Here is a 16,233-nt window from a genome sequence, read left to right as displayed (position 1 = left end):
TATTTGCTTTCTTTACTTTTCTCAGTGTGAGGGAATAATAGAAATAATTAGAAAATATTTCAATGTAATACATAAGTCCTGGTGTCCGCAAAGTCTGATTTTTTATAACACTGTTCAAGTTCTCACTGTTGAAATGCTCAAGAGAGGCTAGTGGCACAAGAGTAGGGACCTGGTCCAAGTGGGATGGTGGAAGTGGTGGTGGTGGTGGTGGTGGTTGTTTCTTCCACAAGAAGTACTTGGAATGAGATTTTTACACAATCAGAAGGAATATTAATAATTAAGCAAAATCAAAACCAAGTAAACTGCCTGGTCTATATGTAATTTATGTGGGTCAAATTCTACTTTTGTCTGGAGTAAAATCTTGCCACATTTATACTAGAGAAAACAGTTCTTGGGTTAATTTCACACTTCTGTCACTAGATGGGAAATAAGTTAAAATTATCTTAAACTTTTATTTCCTACTTAATTGTACTTCTCTAAATTAGAGAAGAAAATGTTTTTTCTATCCATAAGCATGAAATAAATGGCACTTTAGAAGCTGCTAGTTCACTATCCTAATAGAGAGCAGCTTTTATTATTAAGACGCACCAGGTTAAAAATAATCTTCATTGTACATAGATTCAATACCACAGCTGTTGTAAAACTACATCTTAAAATTAAAGTCATTTAAGGTATTCTTATTTGAATGTTTAAAGTGGGTTGCAATTTGTGAGGCAGAAATCAAATGTGATTTGTTTCAGTTACCTTCAAAAAGACCCTTATTTAAGCATATTAAATAAAATCATCATTGTACTTGTTACCTTAAATAAAGACTGGGAATCTTGAGTTCTTTATATTTTGATGTATTTGTAAGAGTTGTATTTGAGACATATCACATTTACTGTGCTTGCTGCTAGATGTCACTGTTGTTTCAATGTTTTTCAACCATGTGATACTTTCTTGTACTTTAAGAAAGGAATCTCACGGATGGTTACTCTTGTTGGTCAGCACAACTCATCAAAAGAAAAACTAAATATTATCTTTATTACAAAAAGTAAATTACTACATACTCAGAGTACACATTAGCTTTAATTTCATTAGCTTAAATTTTAAGATTTCCTAATGACATGTTTTCTGGTATTGATTCTCAGCATGGCTCCAGGTATTAGAGGGACAGGGATCAACAATTTTGACTGTTTTCAAAGCTAGATAAGAATTTCAGGAAATATTAAAAACAAATCTTTACTTTTCTAAATCTAGAAATTCCTATTTATTTAAAAAATACCCCAATATCTTTATATTTCTTTGATTGACTTTCATGTACATATAATTAAATTCATTGTTTCTCCCTTATCCTTACATCACTTCTCATGGAACTTTCATAGGTTATTAAATATGTTGCTATGACATAGCTTATAGAGGTGGCTGCAGCTCCCTCTAGCTGAAATTCATTTATGTTACCACTCCTCAAGAGAGGATAATGTGATTATTACTTTGGGAGATAAATAAATATCAATACAGTTTTCCATATTTATGAGGAGAAATTGGTCCTGCTAAATAAAAGTTGCACGTATTTTATTTGAACACTCTCTATTAACTTTAACCTGAAATCACTTGATTTCATTGTCCTGTTAAACAACATGCTACTTACTTATATGGTAATGAAAACAGTCATTTTGAGTTCATAGCATCATCCCATAAAAAACAGCACATTATTAAGCCAAAATAGATTTTTTATTAAAAAACAATTATGAACAGTCATCAAAGTCCCATGGTGTGGGGGAAAAAGAAAGAAACACTATAGTATAGTTCAAGAATACATTATAATTTAAGACAAAACAGTAATGATAACTCACATATTTCTCAACAAGGTGTAGAGTCCTTATTTCTTCTAATTTGGAGTGTGGAACCTGTCAGGATTTTCTTTTGACTTGTCACACAAAATACATTATTAAGTATTTCACTTATGTAAAGCAATGTAAAATGGTCTCTTCACAATGAAATGGGGTAATATGATTCAGGAATAATCTAAAATGACAGTTCAGCATAATGTGATTTAATGTGTGGCTGGAGTTTCAGAGTATGAACAGTTTCACAGGAAATAATCCAAGAGTAGTGAGAGAGAGATCTTTTTTGTTTTTTCTAAATTAAGCAATTGTGAACTTGCAGCTGTGATTTTATTTTTCATGAGTTTGTTGATTGAGAGCAATTTAGTGATACAAGTCAAATTATTTTAGGGTGTATTCTTTCAAAACATTTTTAATCCATGCTTGATTTTCTAAATGTATTTTCACTTTAACTAATGTATACAATTGCACGTATTTGTGGGGTATAATGTGACATTTTTTACATTTATGTAATGTGTAATGATGAGATCAGAGTTTTGGGCACTTCTATCATCTTAGACATATGTTATTTCCTTGTGTTGGGAATATTTACAATCTTCTTATCTACCTATTTTGAAACATCTAATTACTTGTTGTCAGCCATCATTGTCCTGCTGTATGGTAGGGCATTAGAAGTTATTCCTTGTACCCAGCTGTGCCCTTTATGCAATAATCATCCTCTATTTACCCTACCCAGACTCCACTAACCATTATTGGATTCTCTAATTCTATGAGATCAATTTTTAGCTTCCACAGACAAATGAGACTATGAGGTATGTATCTTTCTGTGTTTGACTTATTTAACTTAGCATAATGCCCTCCAATTCCACCCATGTTGCTGCATAAGACAGACTTTTGTTCTTTCTGTCACTAAATAATATTCCATTGTGTACATATAGCCTGTTTTCTTTATGTAGTCATTCATTGAGACTTATGTTGTTTCCTTTTCAAGGCTATTATAAATTGTGTTGCAATAAATTGGAAAAGCAGATGTTTCTTTGATACTGTGATTTCATTTGCTTTCATATATACCGAGAAATGGATGATGGATCATATGGCAGTTCTATTTTGAGGTTTTTGAAAACTTTCATATGTTTTCCTTATAACCATTCATGTTTTTAATAACACAAATATGTAGATCACCAGAAAGCAAACGTATTTATGCTGACCTCTATTTCAATATATGCATTTAACATATTAAACAAAACAACATTCCTTACTTTGCTAAGGCCTAGTATGATGTGCTTATTCTAGAAGATACATAAATCAATGTCTGTCTCAGCCTTTTGATTGGAATAAAAGAGCTGACCAGAGAAAGAGACCTAAGCTTAGGAGCTGGTTCAGTTTACCACAGAGAGGCAGAAAGCAAAAAAATCAATACGTGACTTGTGAAGGGGTTTCTTGCCCTCACCCCCGACTTTTAAACAGTATAATCAATGACCAGAAATCTGAAATTCCAGTATTTTCATCTTTTGGTTGTGAGAAAAAGGAAATGCAAAGTCCTGTGTTTATGTTAACATAAAATATAAGTCATGAGACATGATACATGGGATCATATTACTGATCTAGCATAATCACAACTTCTATTTTGATCATGATTCTCAAAGATATTTCATGGAAGAAGAAGACTCTTTTTTCCCACTATACTCTAAAACACTTCTTAAATTTTCTTACTCACATTCTAAAAGACTTACATATAGTTATATTCTTTTCTCTTGGGTATAGAAGAATTGTGCCTTGGTTACATTCACTACACAAAAGAATTAAAAAAAAAAACAGAAAAGAAAAAAATCTCAGAAGCTGTACTTAGAAAGCATTACTGTCTTAATTTTCAAGCTTTCATAAAATGCATTATAGTCATTGAATTTAAACTGATGACAAATTAAACATAAAAATGCTTTTGGATTTAAATAAAAAAGCATTCTCTATTTTTAAAAAATTTTAAGAATTTTATCAGACATAACACTTGATTTCTCTTGAGCTTTCCTTTTTTACTTGTGTTTGTGTGTGTGTGTGTGTGTGTGTGTGTGTGTGAGAGAGAGAGAGAGAGAGAGAGAAAGAGAGAGAGAGAGAGAGAGAGAGAGGTAGAGAGAGAGAGAGAGATGGGGATTGAACTAAGCACCTTGTGCATGTTAAGCATGTGCTGTATCACTGAGGTATAATACCCCAGTCCTAACTATCCTCTCTTTAACAATTAACTTTCTCCTTTTGGCAATTCTCCCCACCCTGTATCACATTTAAATTATAAGGCCATTTTTAACAAGAAAATATATGCAAAAATTCATGTAATTATATTTGCTTTTATTTTTAATACTAATAGTCAGATACATCTTGTTAGGGGAATAATATATTAATATATCCCTGATTGAACTACATTTTCATAGAGGAAGGACTAATTTGATTCAGATTACCTTCTAATACATATATTAAACATGCTTCATTTTTTGTTTGTTTCTAAGAATTTTCATCTATTTTTATATGGTTTCTTCTTGGGTATAATATTGTGGTTTAACTTAATTGTTAGTTAAGGACTTTGAAATATGGCAGAACATTCTGGTTCTTACTCTAAATGAACTGGGGCAGATTGTTTAACCATTTGATCTAGCTACACTTTTCACAATGAGGAATAGAGTGGAATTCTAGGTATTTTATTTCTTGGACTATAAGATAACTGGGAAAGGACTATGTGGCCAAACTTGGGTGGTGATGAATCAGTTCAAAACAAGGAAATAGAATTGAATAAACATGAAAGTGGCCTTAAACATATTGATCCAAAGAAAAGGACATATATGTGGCCAAACCATTGATTTTTATTGATAATCCACACAGGGCATTCTATAGTATGGATCTCCCAAGAGTCCCCAAAGGCTCATGTGTTAAAGACTTGGACCCCGGGATGGGACTGCTGGGGGATGGTGGAAACTTTGAGAGGAGGAATTTTGTGAGAAAACCTTAGGTCATTGGGGAATGGCTTCAAAGGAGGTTGTGGGACCCTGACCCTTTCTTTTTTCTCTTTTTGCTTCCTGGCCATCAGGTGACCAGTTTGCTCACCACATGCTTCCCTGCCATTACCATCTTGCACAGCCCGAAGGCCTAATGGCAATGGGTCTGCCTGATCACAGCCCAGAACCTCTAAAATTGTGAGCCAAAATAAATCTTTTCACTTTAAGTCGATTATCACAGTTATTTCATTAAGGTAATAAAAATCTGACAAACATGGTAGCTAATGGAAATTTATAGCCGAAGAACTTGAAAAAGGCAAAAACTATTATGACATGAAGTTGCCTTTTTTAAAGAAACACTTTTATCAAACAGACATGTTGTCATATGGGTAGCAAACTATGATTACATTGATCATATTCTTTTGTCAAGTCTTTTGATACCAGCACAACTCAGAAAGATTTCCTTAATGATGTAGATATTTTGAATAATCTTTTCAGAAAACTTTTGTGTCATAAATAAAACTTCAAGTAATCACGTGTCAGTAGCAAATATTCTAGTGCTTATAAACTCCTGTATGTGACACATGATGCTTTTGAACTTTATAATACATGGATAGCTCACAAATAATTTTTATTCTTTTTTACTTGGGTTTACCCTTCAAAGTCACCTCAAAAGTCTTCTCTTCCAGGGTCCTCTCTTTAACCCATTTCCTTGCCCTCAAGCTGAATCGAATGCTCAATATTGGTCAGAAACTTTAGGTACAGACCCTATAAACACTCTAGATTATTGTGATTTTTATTGTTAGGATTTCTTTATAATTTTGTCTTCAGGTCTTTTTCAAGAGTGGCCATAAGCTAAGATAGCCACTCTAGGAAGGTCCCAACCCAGGGAAACTTAGGTTCAGATGTGTTGGTCAGAAGAGACACACGAGGAAATGAAACCAAAATGTATGAACAGTAGAAATTCCCTCCAGATTTCAGAGAGAATTTTGGTGCCCTGCAATGGTCAGGGGCAATGTGAAGTCTGGAGGCATCAGGGAACTCAGCTAGCAGATGGAGTCCAAGAGAGAGGACCTAAGTGACCCCACCTTTATTAAGGTGCAGATGATGTCTTTTAGGATTTCCCTTGGGGTAATGGATTGGCTAAGTTAAAGAAAACTTACAAAGTGTGCCTGGTGTGAACCTCCTTGGTACTTTCATAGGCAGCAGCTGTCGGGTGCGTTGGGTGAGTGGGACAAGGAAAAGACAGATTATATCATAAGCAACACAACAAGAAGACAATTTAGCCAAGTCAGAGGTCATAGGATATGACTGAGTTTTAAACACCTATGTCAAAACTAAAGATGGATGCTGAGGCAACCACTATATTAAATAATTTTATAACAATAATAAAAACAGAAATAATCTATTAAGTGTTATTAACAGCTTGTGGTGTTAGGCAATATTTACTAGGAAGGCTTAAGAAAAGAATTCTGAGCTAAACTGCCAGGAAAACTTTCTAGACCACAGCTCAAAACAAGGTCAAAGGAACTTTGCCTCCCCCATGACTTGATGACCCAAGAAATGGCTATTGTGACCATGAAGTCTAGTACAAGCCACCTCTGCCATAACTGTGTGGTGGCCACAGCCATAAGTCAAGTTGCATTGTTGAAAAGCATTTAGCACTCAAACTACATAGTCTGTTGATGTACATCATCATAAATAGAAATTTTCTGTACTCTGCCTCTCTTCTCAAAGAATCTGTTTTTTTTTTTTTCCAGATTTGATGTAGCCTAATGATGAAGTAAAAATTTCAGGCTTTGATGTATTCCAGCCTCCCTATCTTTTTGGTAGAGAATAGAACACCAAAAATGTAACCACAGAATCTGCCAGTGCTTCTTCACTGTATTCACTAGAAATTGATGTAAAACACTCCTTGCATAGGATTACAACCCTACTGCAGAGTGTCTGTAATTTTTAATCAGTTTATATCAGAAGTTCATGCCTCAGTATTGTTATGATCTCAAAATAAATACATAAGAATACTTCAGTGTAGTGTAATCCATACAATAGGGATTCTGAAAATAACTGAAATTATGACCCTGCCCTCCTACTTACATATCTACCAATCTGGACTGCAGATTCTTCCAGGATAGTGGCTATATCTTTATTTTTTCAGTACTTATTAGAGTATATGGCACATATTATGTGAACAATGAATTTTGATAGAAGAAAGATTATAAAGTGCAAATAAATGCATTCCATTTAGATTCCTTAGAGATTAAGGCTATGGGAATCAATAGTTTAATTTTTCTGGACCCCTTTGGTGAGCACTCCTTCGGAATAATGGGAGCTGATAACCCATTTGAATCAAATGTATGGAAGATGATATGCCATGAGCTTTGTAATGTTTTGAACAACCAATAAAAAAAAATATTTAAAAAAAAAGAGATTAAGGCTATGGGTTTTCTGAATGTATTTGATTTCTTGAAAATACTTCAATTTTAAGGAATTAGGACAGTTTGCATAGATAATGATATCAAATTTCCTTGATCTCATGTATTTGCAGTCAACTAAAAAATGAAGTTGTTAATAAGTATGCACTTTTCAAATATTAAGAACATTAAAAATCATGGGATACTTTTTTGCTAGTTCACATGTAGTATAATCAGTAATTTTAAGGAATGTTTTAAACGTATTAATCAGCAAATACATTTATCTCCACATATTTTGGAGTCTATTTTCTGAAAACAAATTTAGTCTGTTAGATGCCTTATTATTTACTATTTATAAGTCAAATGAAACATAACTTTCTTGTAATACTATGTATATATCTTCTTTATGAGACTAGGTGGGGAAGATTTTTCAGTTGATGCTATGGATCTAAACTTATAAAATAAATGAAAAATAAAATACTATTTATAAATTCCCTTACCAAATATTTTGGATTTTTCCAAGCTATTACTTGTTTTCTAAATTTTATTTTTTTGTAAATAAGTATGTTCAGATAAATATCCATTCAAGCCTTTTAGAGTTGAAAAGGACCTTTAACTGTCTGCTGAAGTCTCATCCTTAGAAATGAAGTCCCTGTGTGCAATTCCTGTCAGGTAATTGTGCAGTCTCTGATGGAGAATCTTTTTCATAACATCCAAGAAGGGAACCTATTATCTCACAATGCAATCTGATTTTCCACAAAATTCTAATTTTTACAAAACCCTTTCTTAAAAGACAAACAAATCTGTTTTAATTGTCCTCAAACTTATTGGTGTTATTTCAGAACTTTTTATTTAAATTATTACTATTACTTCTTAAGTAAAAGTTTTGAAATAATTTACCAAACCTCCAAATATTGCATTTATTATTTTTACATTTGAAAGAGGCTTCCAGTTTATCCAGATTGGTTTTCTATGTCCATAAATTATACAGTAAATATATTAAATGTCTACTGAAGTTTTATTTTTTACCTACTCCCCATCTTCCTGATCCAATATATTCATTGTCACATTTCAGGCTAGGGAACATTTTTCTCTACTAAGAATCCTGCCCTTCAGGGTTTTTGTTTGGGAAGTTTCTTTTAGGTCTACCACACATCTACACATTAGCTCACAAGTGCGCTACGCCATGTATGTAAGAATTAGACATTCTTTCAGTCATCTTTGTGAAAGAAATCTATTTAATGTTTTTAAAAATGAGGCAACACCCCTTCTTCACTGGCACAATAGGGCCTTATTCCCTGGGGCACATTCTCTTACTTTGCCACCATTACTGGGCAGAGGTGGTGGCCATGTTCAGGCATCAGAGGTTTTCTTCCAGGCTCTTTTTCTCTTGGAAGGAAATCATTCATGGGTGGTATGAGGCAATAAGGGGTGAAAAAAATCTCTAATTTTCTAGAAACAACACCAGAAGAAAAGAACTTTGGAAACCAGATAGTGGAGTGTGGGACATGGAGAGAAGAGAGCTTGAGAAGGGATCCTTCAAATCACCGTATTCAGTTCTGAACTCACCAAAAAGCTTCAGAGGCTTGATGTGAATTAGCAGTGGCCCCGTAAATGTTTGAGATTTGATCAATAGTGAGGGTCACTGTATATGTCTCAGGATGGCACATGGGAGGTTCATACGGAGCAAAAGTCAAAATAATACTACAAAGGACTTGTAAACTAAAATAATATAGAATAAGTTCCTTATAAAGACCAAGTTGGAAATTGTGATCTGAATCCAACAGGATTTATCTGATAAAAAAAGAAAATAATATAATCTGCAAAATTTTATCATTTAGTTTCCATGAAAAAAAAAACACCCTCAAAATGTAGTATTCAAATGGCTCAGTATGCAATCCAAAATTATTTAACATAATAAAAACCAGAAAAACAAAAACAACTTTCAAGGTGGAGAAATTAACAGATTCCAATAAACAAATGACTTATGTGTTAGATTTTTCAGGATATGATTTTTTTTTTTTTTAAAATAGAGTCTCTCTATGTTGCCCAGATTGGCTTTGAGTTTGCCTCAGCCTCTCCCAAGTGCTGGTCTAAAAGGACAAAGATTTTAAAATAGCCATTAAAACAATACTCCAAGAATGAGTGAAAACATTCTTGCAATGAATGAAAACAGAATTTTTTTCTTAAAAGTAATTAAAACAATAAAAGGAAAAAATGGGAAATTTATCACTGAGAAGTATGAGAATAATAATAAGAACATTTCCTCTACAGATTCAATGACAGAAAAGAAATGATGGAGAAATAACTAATGAATTTAAAGGCAGGCCAAAAGAAATTATCTGACCTGAATAACATGGCACCTCAAACAACTATTAGACATTATCAAAAGGTCTAACCTTTGTCTAATTGGAGTCTGAGTCAGAGAGAAAATTTTATGTTAAAAAATGTTTAAAGATTAAATGATTCAAATTCTCAATTGGTAAAAAACAAAAACAAACACAAAACCACACAAATTAAAAAGTCCAACAAGCTCAATAAATCCAAAAGTATAAATTCTATATCTAGAATCAGACTCCTAGGTACCAATGATAAGAAATATAGAGACAGAAAGAATTCAAAATAAAAATGACACATATCATATAAAAAGACAAAGTTTAAAATTACTTCAGAATTTCCAACAGAAACTATGTAGAGTTCTAAAGACAGCTAAACTACATATTATATGAATAGAAAACAGTGCTCTCTCAATCTCTCATCTAACAAAAATATTTTTCAAGAATAAAGCCCAGAGTAAAACAATTAGACGAAAGGGTAACACAAGGAAACCTGGATAATAAAGGAAGAGCAAAAGAAAATTTAAATATCTGGTTGAACAAAATATATATTTTTTCAATCATTTAATTATGAAAGATTACTGAAATCTAAAGTTATAATATTCCTTGATGGAAATTTCAGCATGAGTAGATGTCACATTCAAAAACAAGGGAATAAAAATTGCAGATTTTTAAAAATATCTCTTTTATATGCCATCTTTAACAAAATACACTTGAAGATAAATAATGTAGTAGATTGGTGTTAAAGAAATGCCATATACAGCAATTTTTTAAAAGTCCAAATAGCTTTACTAATATCAAACAATCAGAATGAAGAAAACTTTCAAGAACAAATAATATTACAAAATAATAAAAAAATCAATTCACTAAGAATATACAATAATTTTAAATAAATGTGACCCTAAATCTAGAGTTCCAAAACACAAGAATCAAAAGTTAGTAGACTGAAGGTATCAAGAGATTTATCTGTAATTATTCTTCGAGACTTCCAACACTCACCTGTCATTAATTTGTAACATGAGAAGAATAAAAATTACCCAACATGACTTAATATTATCTGTATAATATTCCACTCAGCAAAACAGAATATATATTATTTTGAAAAGCACATGAAATATTCTTCAGAATAGACCATATTCTGAGTCATAAAATATACATGCATAAATATAAAATAATCGGTGTGTTTTAGTTTTGATTGTACTGATTGTACTGGGAATGTACAAGGAAACTCAGCATCCTATGTAACTTGGATTACAGGCATTTGTAACTTCATGTGGCTAATCTATAGGGGTTGTAATTATTCAAATTGTATTTTTGAAAGTGATAATATTAAACTAAACATCAGGACCAGGGTTTCTGTTATCTCATGTGTTTGAAAAATAATGCAGAACAAAATAATCTTTTTTGAGTCTAAGAAGATGTTTCAAGGGAAACCTAGAAAATAATTTGAAAATAAAAGTAGAAGATTTATACAGAAGAATTAAGATATCAAAATGTATGAGGTACAGTCAGAATATTGTCTACATAAAAATTTATAGGATTAAAATGTTTATGTTAGATAATAAAAAGGTGCTTAAATCAATAATTTAAGATATTACTACTAATGATCCTATAACATTCATATGCAGCTTTTTGTGTGAATGTTTTTTATTCATTTGAGTAAAGACCTAGAAGTGTCATTGCTGAATTATATGCTAAGACTGTGTAGCTTTTTAAGAAACTGCTAAACTGTCTTCCAGCGTGGCTGTACCATTTTGCATTCTTGCTGTCATACTGCTTTTATTTGCTATTAGATATCATTCTAAGTAAATAATTAAACCTTCAGATTATTTTAAAAAACATTTAAGATGCTAGAAGAGAAATGTAATACCAAAGCAAGCAGAAGAAAATAAAAATGATAAGAGTAAAAATCACTTAAATTAAGAACATAAAAAAACAAGATAAAAATCTACTAAGCCAAAAAGTGTTTTTTATGAAAGGTCAATAAAACTGATAAACCTCTTTTTCCAATAAGAATAGAAGGAAGACATGTGTTACCAACAACAGGCATAATATAAATACTGATCTCATGCATTAAATGGATAATGAGGAAATAACTGGAAAAACTGTAAGCACATTGATTCTGCTACCTAGATGAAATGTACCAATTCCTTGAAAGATACAAACTACTAAAACCTGAGAAAAATAAATAGATAATCTGAGTAGTCCAACTATTTTATTTTATTTGCTTGCAGTACTGGGAATTAAATTTAGGACCTTGGGTATGCTGGGCCTATGCCCTACCACTAATCTACATCCTCAGCTCTTTCTACTTTATTTTGAGACAGGGTCCTGATGGGTTATCCAGTTTAGTCTCAAACTTTTGATCCTCTTACTTCAGCTTCAAAATCATCTGAGATTACAGGTGTGTTCCATGGTACCTGGCTCGTACATATTTTAAAGAAAAAAAAACTTTGTAGCTAAACCCATTCAAAAATTCAAACTAAATAAATATAAATAGTTCACTGGAAAATTTTATTGTCATTTAAAAAATAATTAATAACAAATCCACACCTTTTCTTGTAGGTAGCAGAAGAATACGAATACTTTGCTACTCGGACAAAGATAATACAAGAAATGAAAGTCACAGGCCAGTGTGAAAATTAGTGTGAAAAACTTCAACACATACAATGAAGTTGAATACTAAATATATAAATAATATGATATACCATGCCAAATAGTTATACAACATTAACAGACTAAACAAGAAAAAATCATTTGACCATATCAATAGATTTAGAAAAATATTTAACAAAATTCAACATGCACTTATTATTTTTAAAATTACAGAATTCTGTTCCAGGAATCAAAGGGTTGTTTTAGATATTATTGTGCATTGAGAAACTCAGCACTTTCCCCTCTGTGTCCAGGCAAGTACTGTTAGGAGCCATGACTGAATTATGGGTCTTGAACTATCCTGTGACAGAGGCAATGCCTCTCTTGGGAACTCTGGGTATGAAGGCACTGATTTGAGACTATCCAGTTATTATGGTGACACCCTGTTCAATAGGAGGTTTTGTGTCAGCCACAGAGCTATTTGGTTCTTGACCTTGAGGTTCAAAGACCAGCTGCCCAGGGAGAATTATGGTTGCAAGTTGATAGTTCTAATTGGCTGTTTACACCCCAAATTTGGTTCTGTCTATCTTGAAGAAATTTTCTCACAATAAATCCTTTTGATGTTTATACCTATATAATAAACATGCTGAGCTTCTTGTGCGTCACTACCTCCCTACCCAGGTTGTAGTCAACCATTAAGACCCAGCTTTTTCTCTATTTGTGTGTGTGTATGTCTTTTCTCCATCCCCCTAATGCCTAGTTCGGGAACCTGAATTAATGGATGTGCAGGTTGAGGCAAAGGATGTCTACTCTTAATCATGCCTACTGAAAACTAATGCAGAAGAAATATGCTGAAAGTTCTAGAAAGTGCAATATAAAATTTTATAAAAATGGTTTTAGTTGTTAACAGAGAAGCAGAATATCCTTCTTGCAGCCACCATGATTTTCTCTGTGAAATCCCCAATGTTTATTATAAATAGCTTCTAGAATTTATAAGTAAATTCACTGTTTGAACAATAGAAGGCCAATGAATAACAATATATTCTGACAATTAATGGTTAAAAGACAAAATTTAGAAAGAGAACAGTAAATTTTGCAATAACCTCTGTATCTCCCAAAATATTTAGGTACTAGGTACTAATCTAACAAAACATGTAAAAGATATATATATACTTAAAGCTACAAACTCTTATAGAAATCAGAAGGAGAAGTTGTATTAGTAGATTAAAAGATACAATGAGATATTGATTCTCCTCAAACTGACCTATAGATTTAATGTAATTCCAACCAAAACTTTAGAATTGATGGGAAACATAGAAAAGCTGTTTGCAAAATGCATATAGAAAGCTATAAGAACCTGAATAGTCAAAACAATTTTGAGCAGAATAAAGTTAGAGAATTTACATTATCTAATATGAAGACCTATTATAAAGTTACAGTAATCGAAAAAGTGTGGTATTGGAAAAAATATACAGACCAACTGAAAAGGATACATACCTTCAGATATTATCAGTTGATTTTTTATATAGTTCAAAAGAAATTTAATAGAGAGCAGGTAGCATTTTCAACACATAGTGCTATAACAACTGAACATTCTTAAAAAAATTAATCTATAATAACACTTTATATCCAACATAAAGTAGGCCATAGAATTAACTATGAAATAAAAAACACTAAAAAATATATTGGAAAAATCCTTTATGACCATGGATAAAGCACATAGTTCATAAATCAAAATCAATTACATGATCCATAAAAGAACAATAAAATGAATTAGACTTCCTCAAAACTAAAAACTTTTGCTTTCTGAAGGACATCATACAGAAAATGAGAATAAAATCAAAAGGGAAGTAGAAAATATTTACAGTACACAAAATCAACAAAAGATTTGAACCCACAATATATAAGCACATGAAAATAAAATCAGTATGAAGAAAATAATCAACCCAGTTAAAAATCATCCAACTCTTTCAAGAAGCACTTAAAGAAAATATTTTCCTGTAAAATAAGATCATGAAAAGGTGTTCAACATTATCAATTGTTACATCATTTGAAGTTGCTATCATATTGAGATACCACTAAATATTCAAATGGCTACTACAAAAGCACAACAAAGACTAGAATGTTTCTATATCAGTTTTCTGAGGGAATAACAATTCTGCAGCATAGGAAGTATTTTGAAAGTTAATTACATAGTTAAAATTATCACATATCCCAATAACTCTATATCTAAGTATTTATCTTAGAAAACTCACAACATACATTCACACACAAATAACTCATGAGCTAAGGGCAATTTTCACCTACTTGCTGGTAAATTTGGCAATGTCTGTACACTTAGTTTTCTCAGCTAGGGAGAAGATGCCACTGCTGTATAGTAGTAAGAAGACAAGGATGTTACTACATATTCTATGGTGCACATGAGAGCTTTTGATAACAAAGAATTATCCAGTCTAAATTGTCAATAGTGCTGACATTGAGAAACCCTCGCGAACAACAAAGACTTATAGCAAGATAATTTGTAATCACCCCAAGGTGGAAACATCTTAAGTGTCCCTCAATGACAGAATAAAATGGAGTGTACCCATTTAATGGAAAACTACTCTGAACTAAAAAGGAACAAACAATTTACATATAAATATGTAACATATTTACAAATTGTGTGTGTGTGTATGTGTGTGTGTGTGTGTGTGTGTGTGTGTAAGAAAGAACTTGGGTAAATAGTAAGGGCTTTATGGTAAGTAGGATAAACCAGACCAAAAAGTTTCATACTTCTTGATTTCCTTCACATGACATTGAGAAATGCATAATTTTAATGACAATAAACTTTTTGTAGTTCCAGGGATTAGAATTTGAGGGTTAGTCTAGCATGAAGAAATTCTTGGAGATGCTCGAATTGTCTGGTATCATTTTAATGGTGATGGTTACGTGAATCTATATACACTTTTCAACTCACAGGACTTTACATGGAAAAGATTACTGAGGGCAAATTAAAATAATAATAATAATAATAACAAAAAATCAGTTTATAAGTGCAAATTCCCCAGTCCTGTTTATCATTAATGTTATTATATTAGCATGTCTTCATTAAGCATACCTCAGTTTTACAAAAGATTTTATTTTCCATTATTTTTTACATGGTATATATTCTGTACTTACAGATATTATCTAATACAATTGCTACAACAGCACTGAAGGGAATTGTTGTACTTTAGATATGTCTCCTGAACTCTCATGTGTGAGACAATGCAATAACTTAACCAATAGATTATTTAATTAAATGGATTAATAATTTGAGTGGATAAATGGGTAGTAACTGATGCAGTTAAGGCGTGACTAGAGGGAGTGAGTCATTGGGAGCATGTCCTTGGGGATTATATTATCCCTAGATTCCTGCACTCAAACCCTCTCTCCTTCCTGGCTGTCATTAACTGAGCATTTTTCTTCCACCACTCCCTTCCGTCTTGATGTTCCTTCCGCCTCACCTTGAGCCCAAAGCAATGGAGTCAGCCAACTATGAACTGAACCTCTAAAAACATGAACCAAAATAGTTCAGAGTAGTTTTCCATTAAATAGATACACCCCATTTTATTCCATAACTTTGCCTTTAATTGTTCTTCACATGTCTTTTGGTCACAACTAGAAAATGTGACTAGAAGAAAAATTGGTACTGGGAATGGGGCCTTCACTGTGACTACCCTGAACATTAGTCACAGTGAAATTCAGAAGAATTTGGGTCCTGGTTTGTAAGAAGAGTTTGGAAAAGTTTGGCGATGCAGGAAGGAGAAGCCTTAGAATGTAGTATTCAGGGCTTAGTGTGTGATTCTGGTGGGAGCTCAGAAAACCAGAATGCTGATGACTGCAGACAGTGAATACTAGGCTCGTGATATTTCAGAGTATGACTATTAGAAATTGGACTAGAGGTAATTTCTACTGCATTCTGGCAAAGAAGTTGTCTACATTTTGTCCATGTATTGAGATTTTGAGGATGAATTAAAAAGAAGAAGAAGGAGGAGGAGAAAGAAGAAGAAGAAGAAGAGAGGGAGGTGAATAAGTGGTTGTGGAAGAGATTATAGCCTCA

Source organism: Callospermophilus lateralis, chromosome 2, assembly GCF_048772815.1.
Source record: "Callospermophilus lateralis isolate mCalLat2 chromosome 2, mCalLat2.hap1, whole genome shotgun sequence".
Classification (NCBI taxonomy): Eukaryota; Metazoa; Chordata; class Mammalia; order Rodentia; family Sciuridae; genus Callospermophilus; species Callospermophilus lateralis.
The sequence above is the reverse complement of the archived record's forward strand: the minus strand, read 5'-3'. Positions refer to the sequence as shown.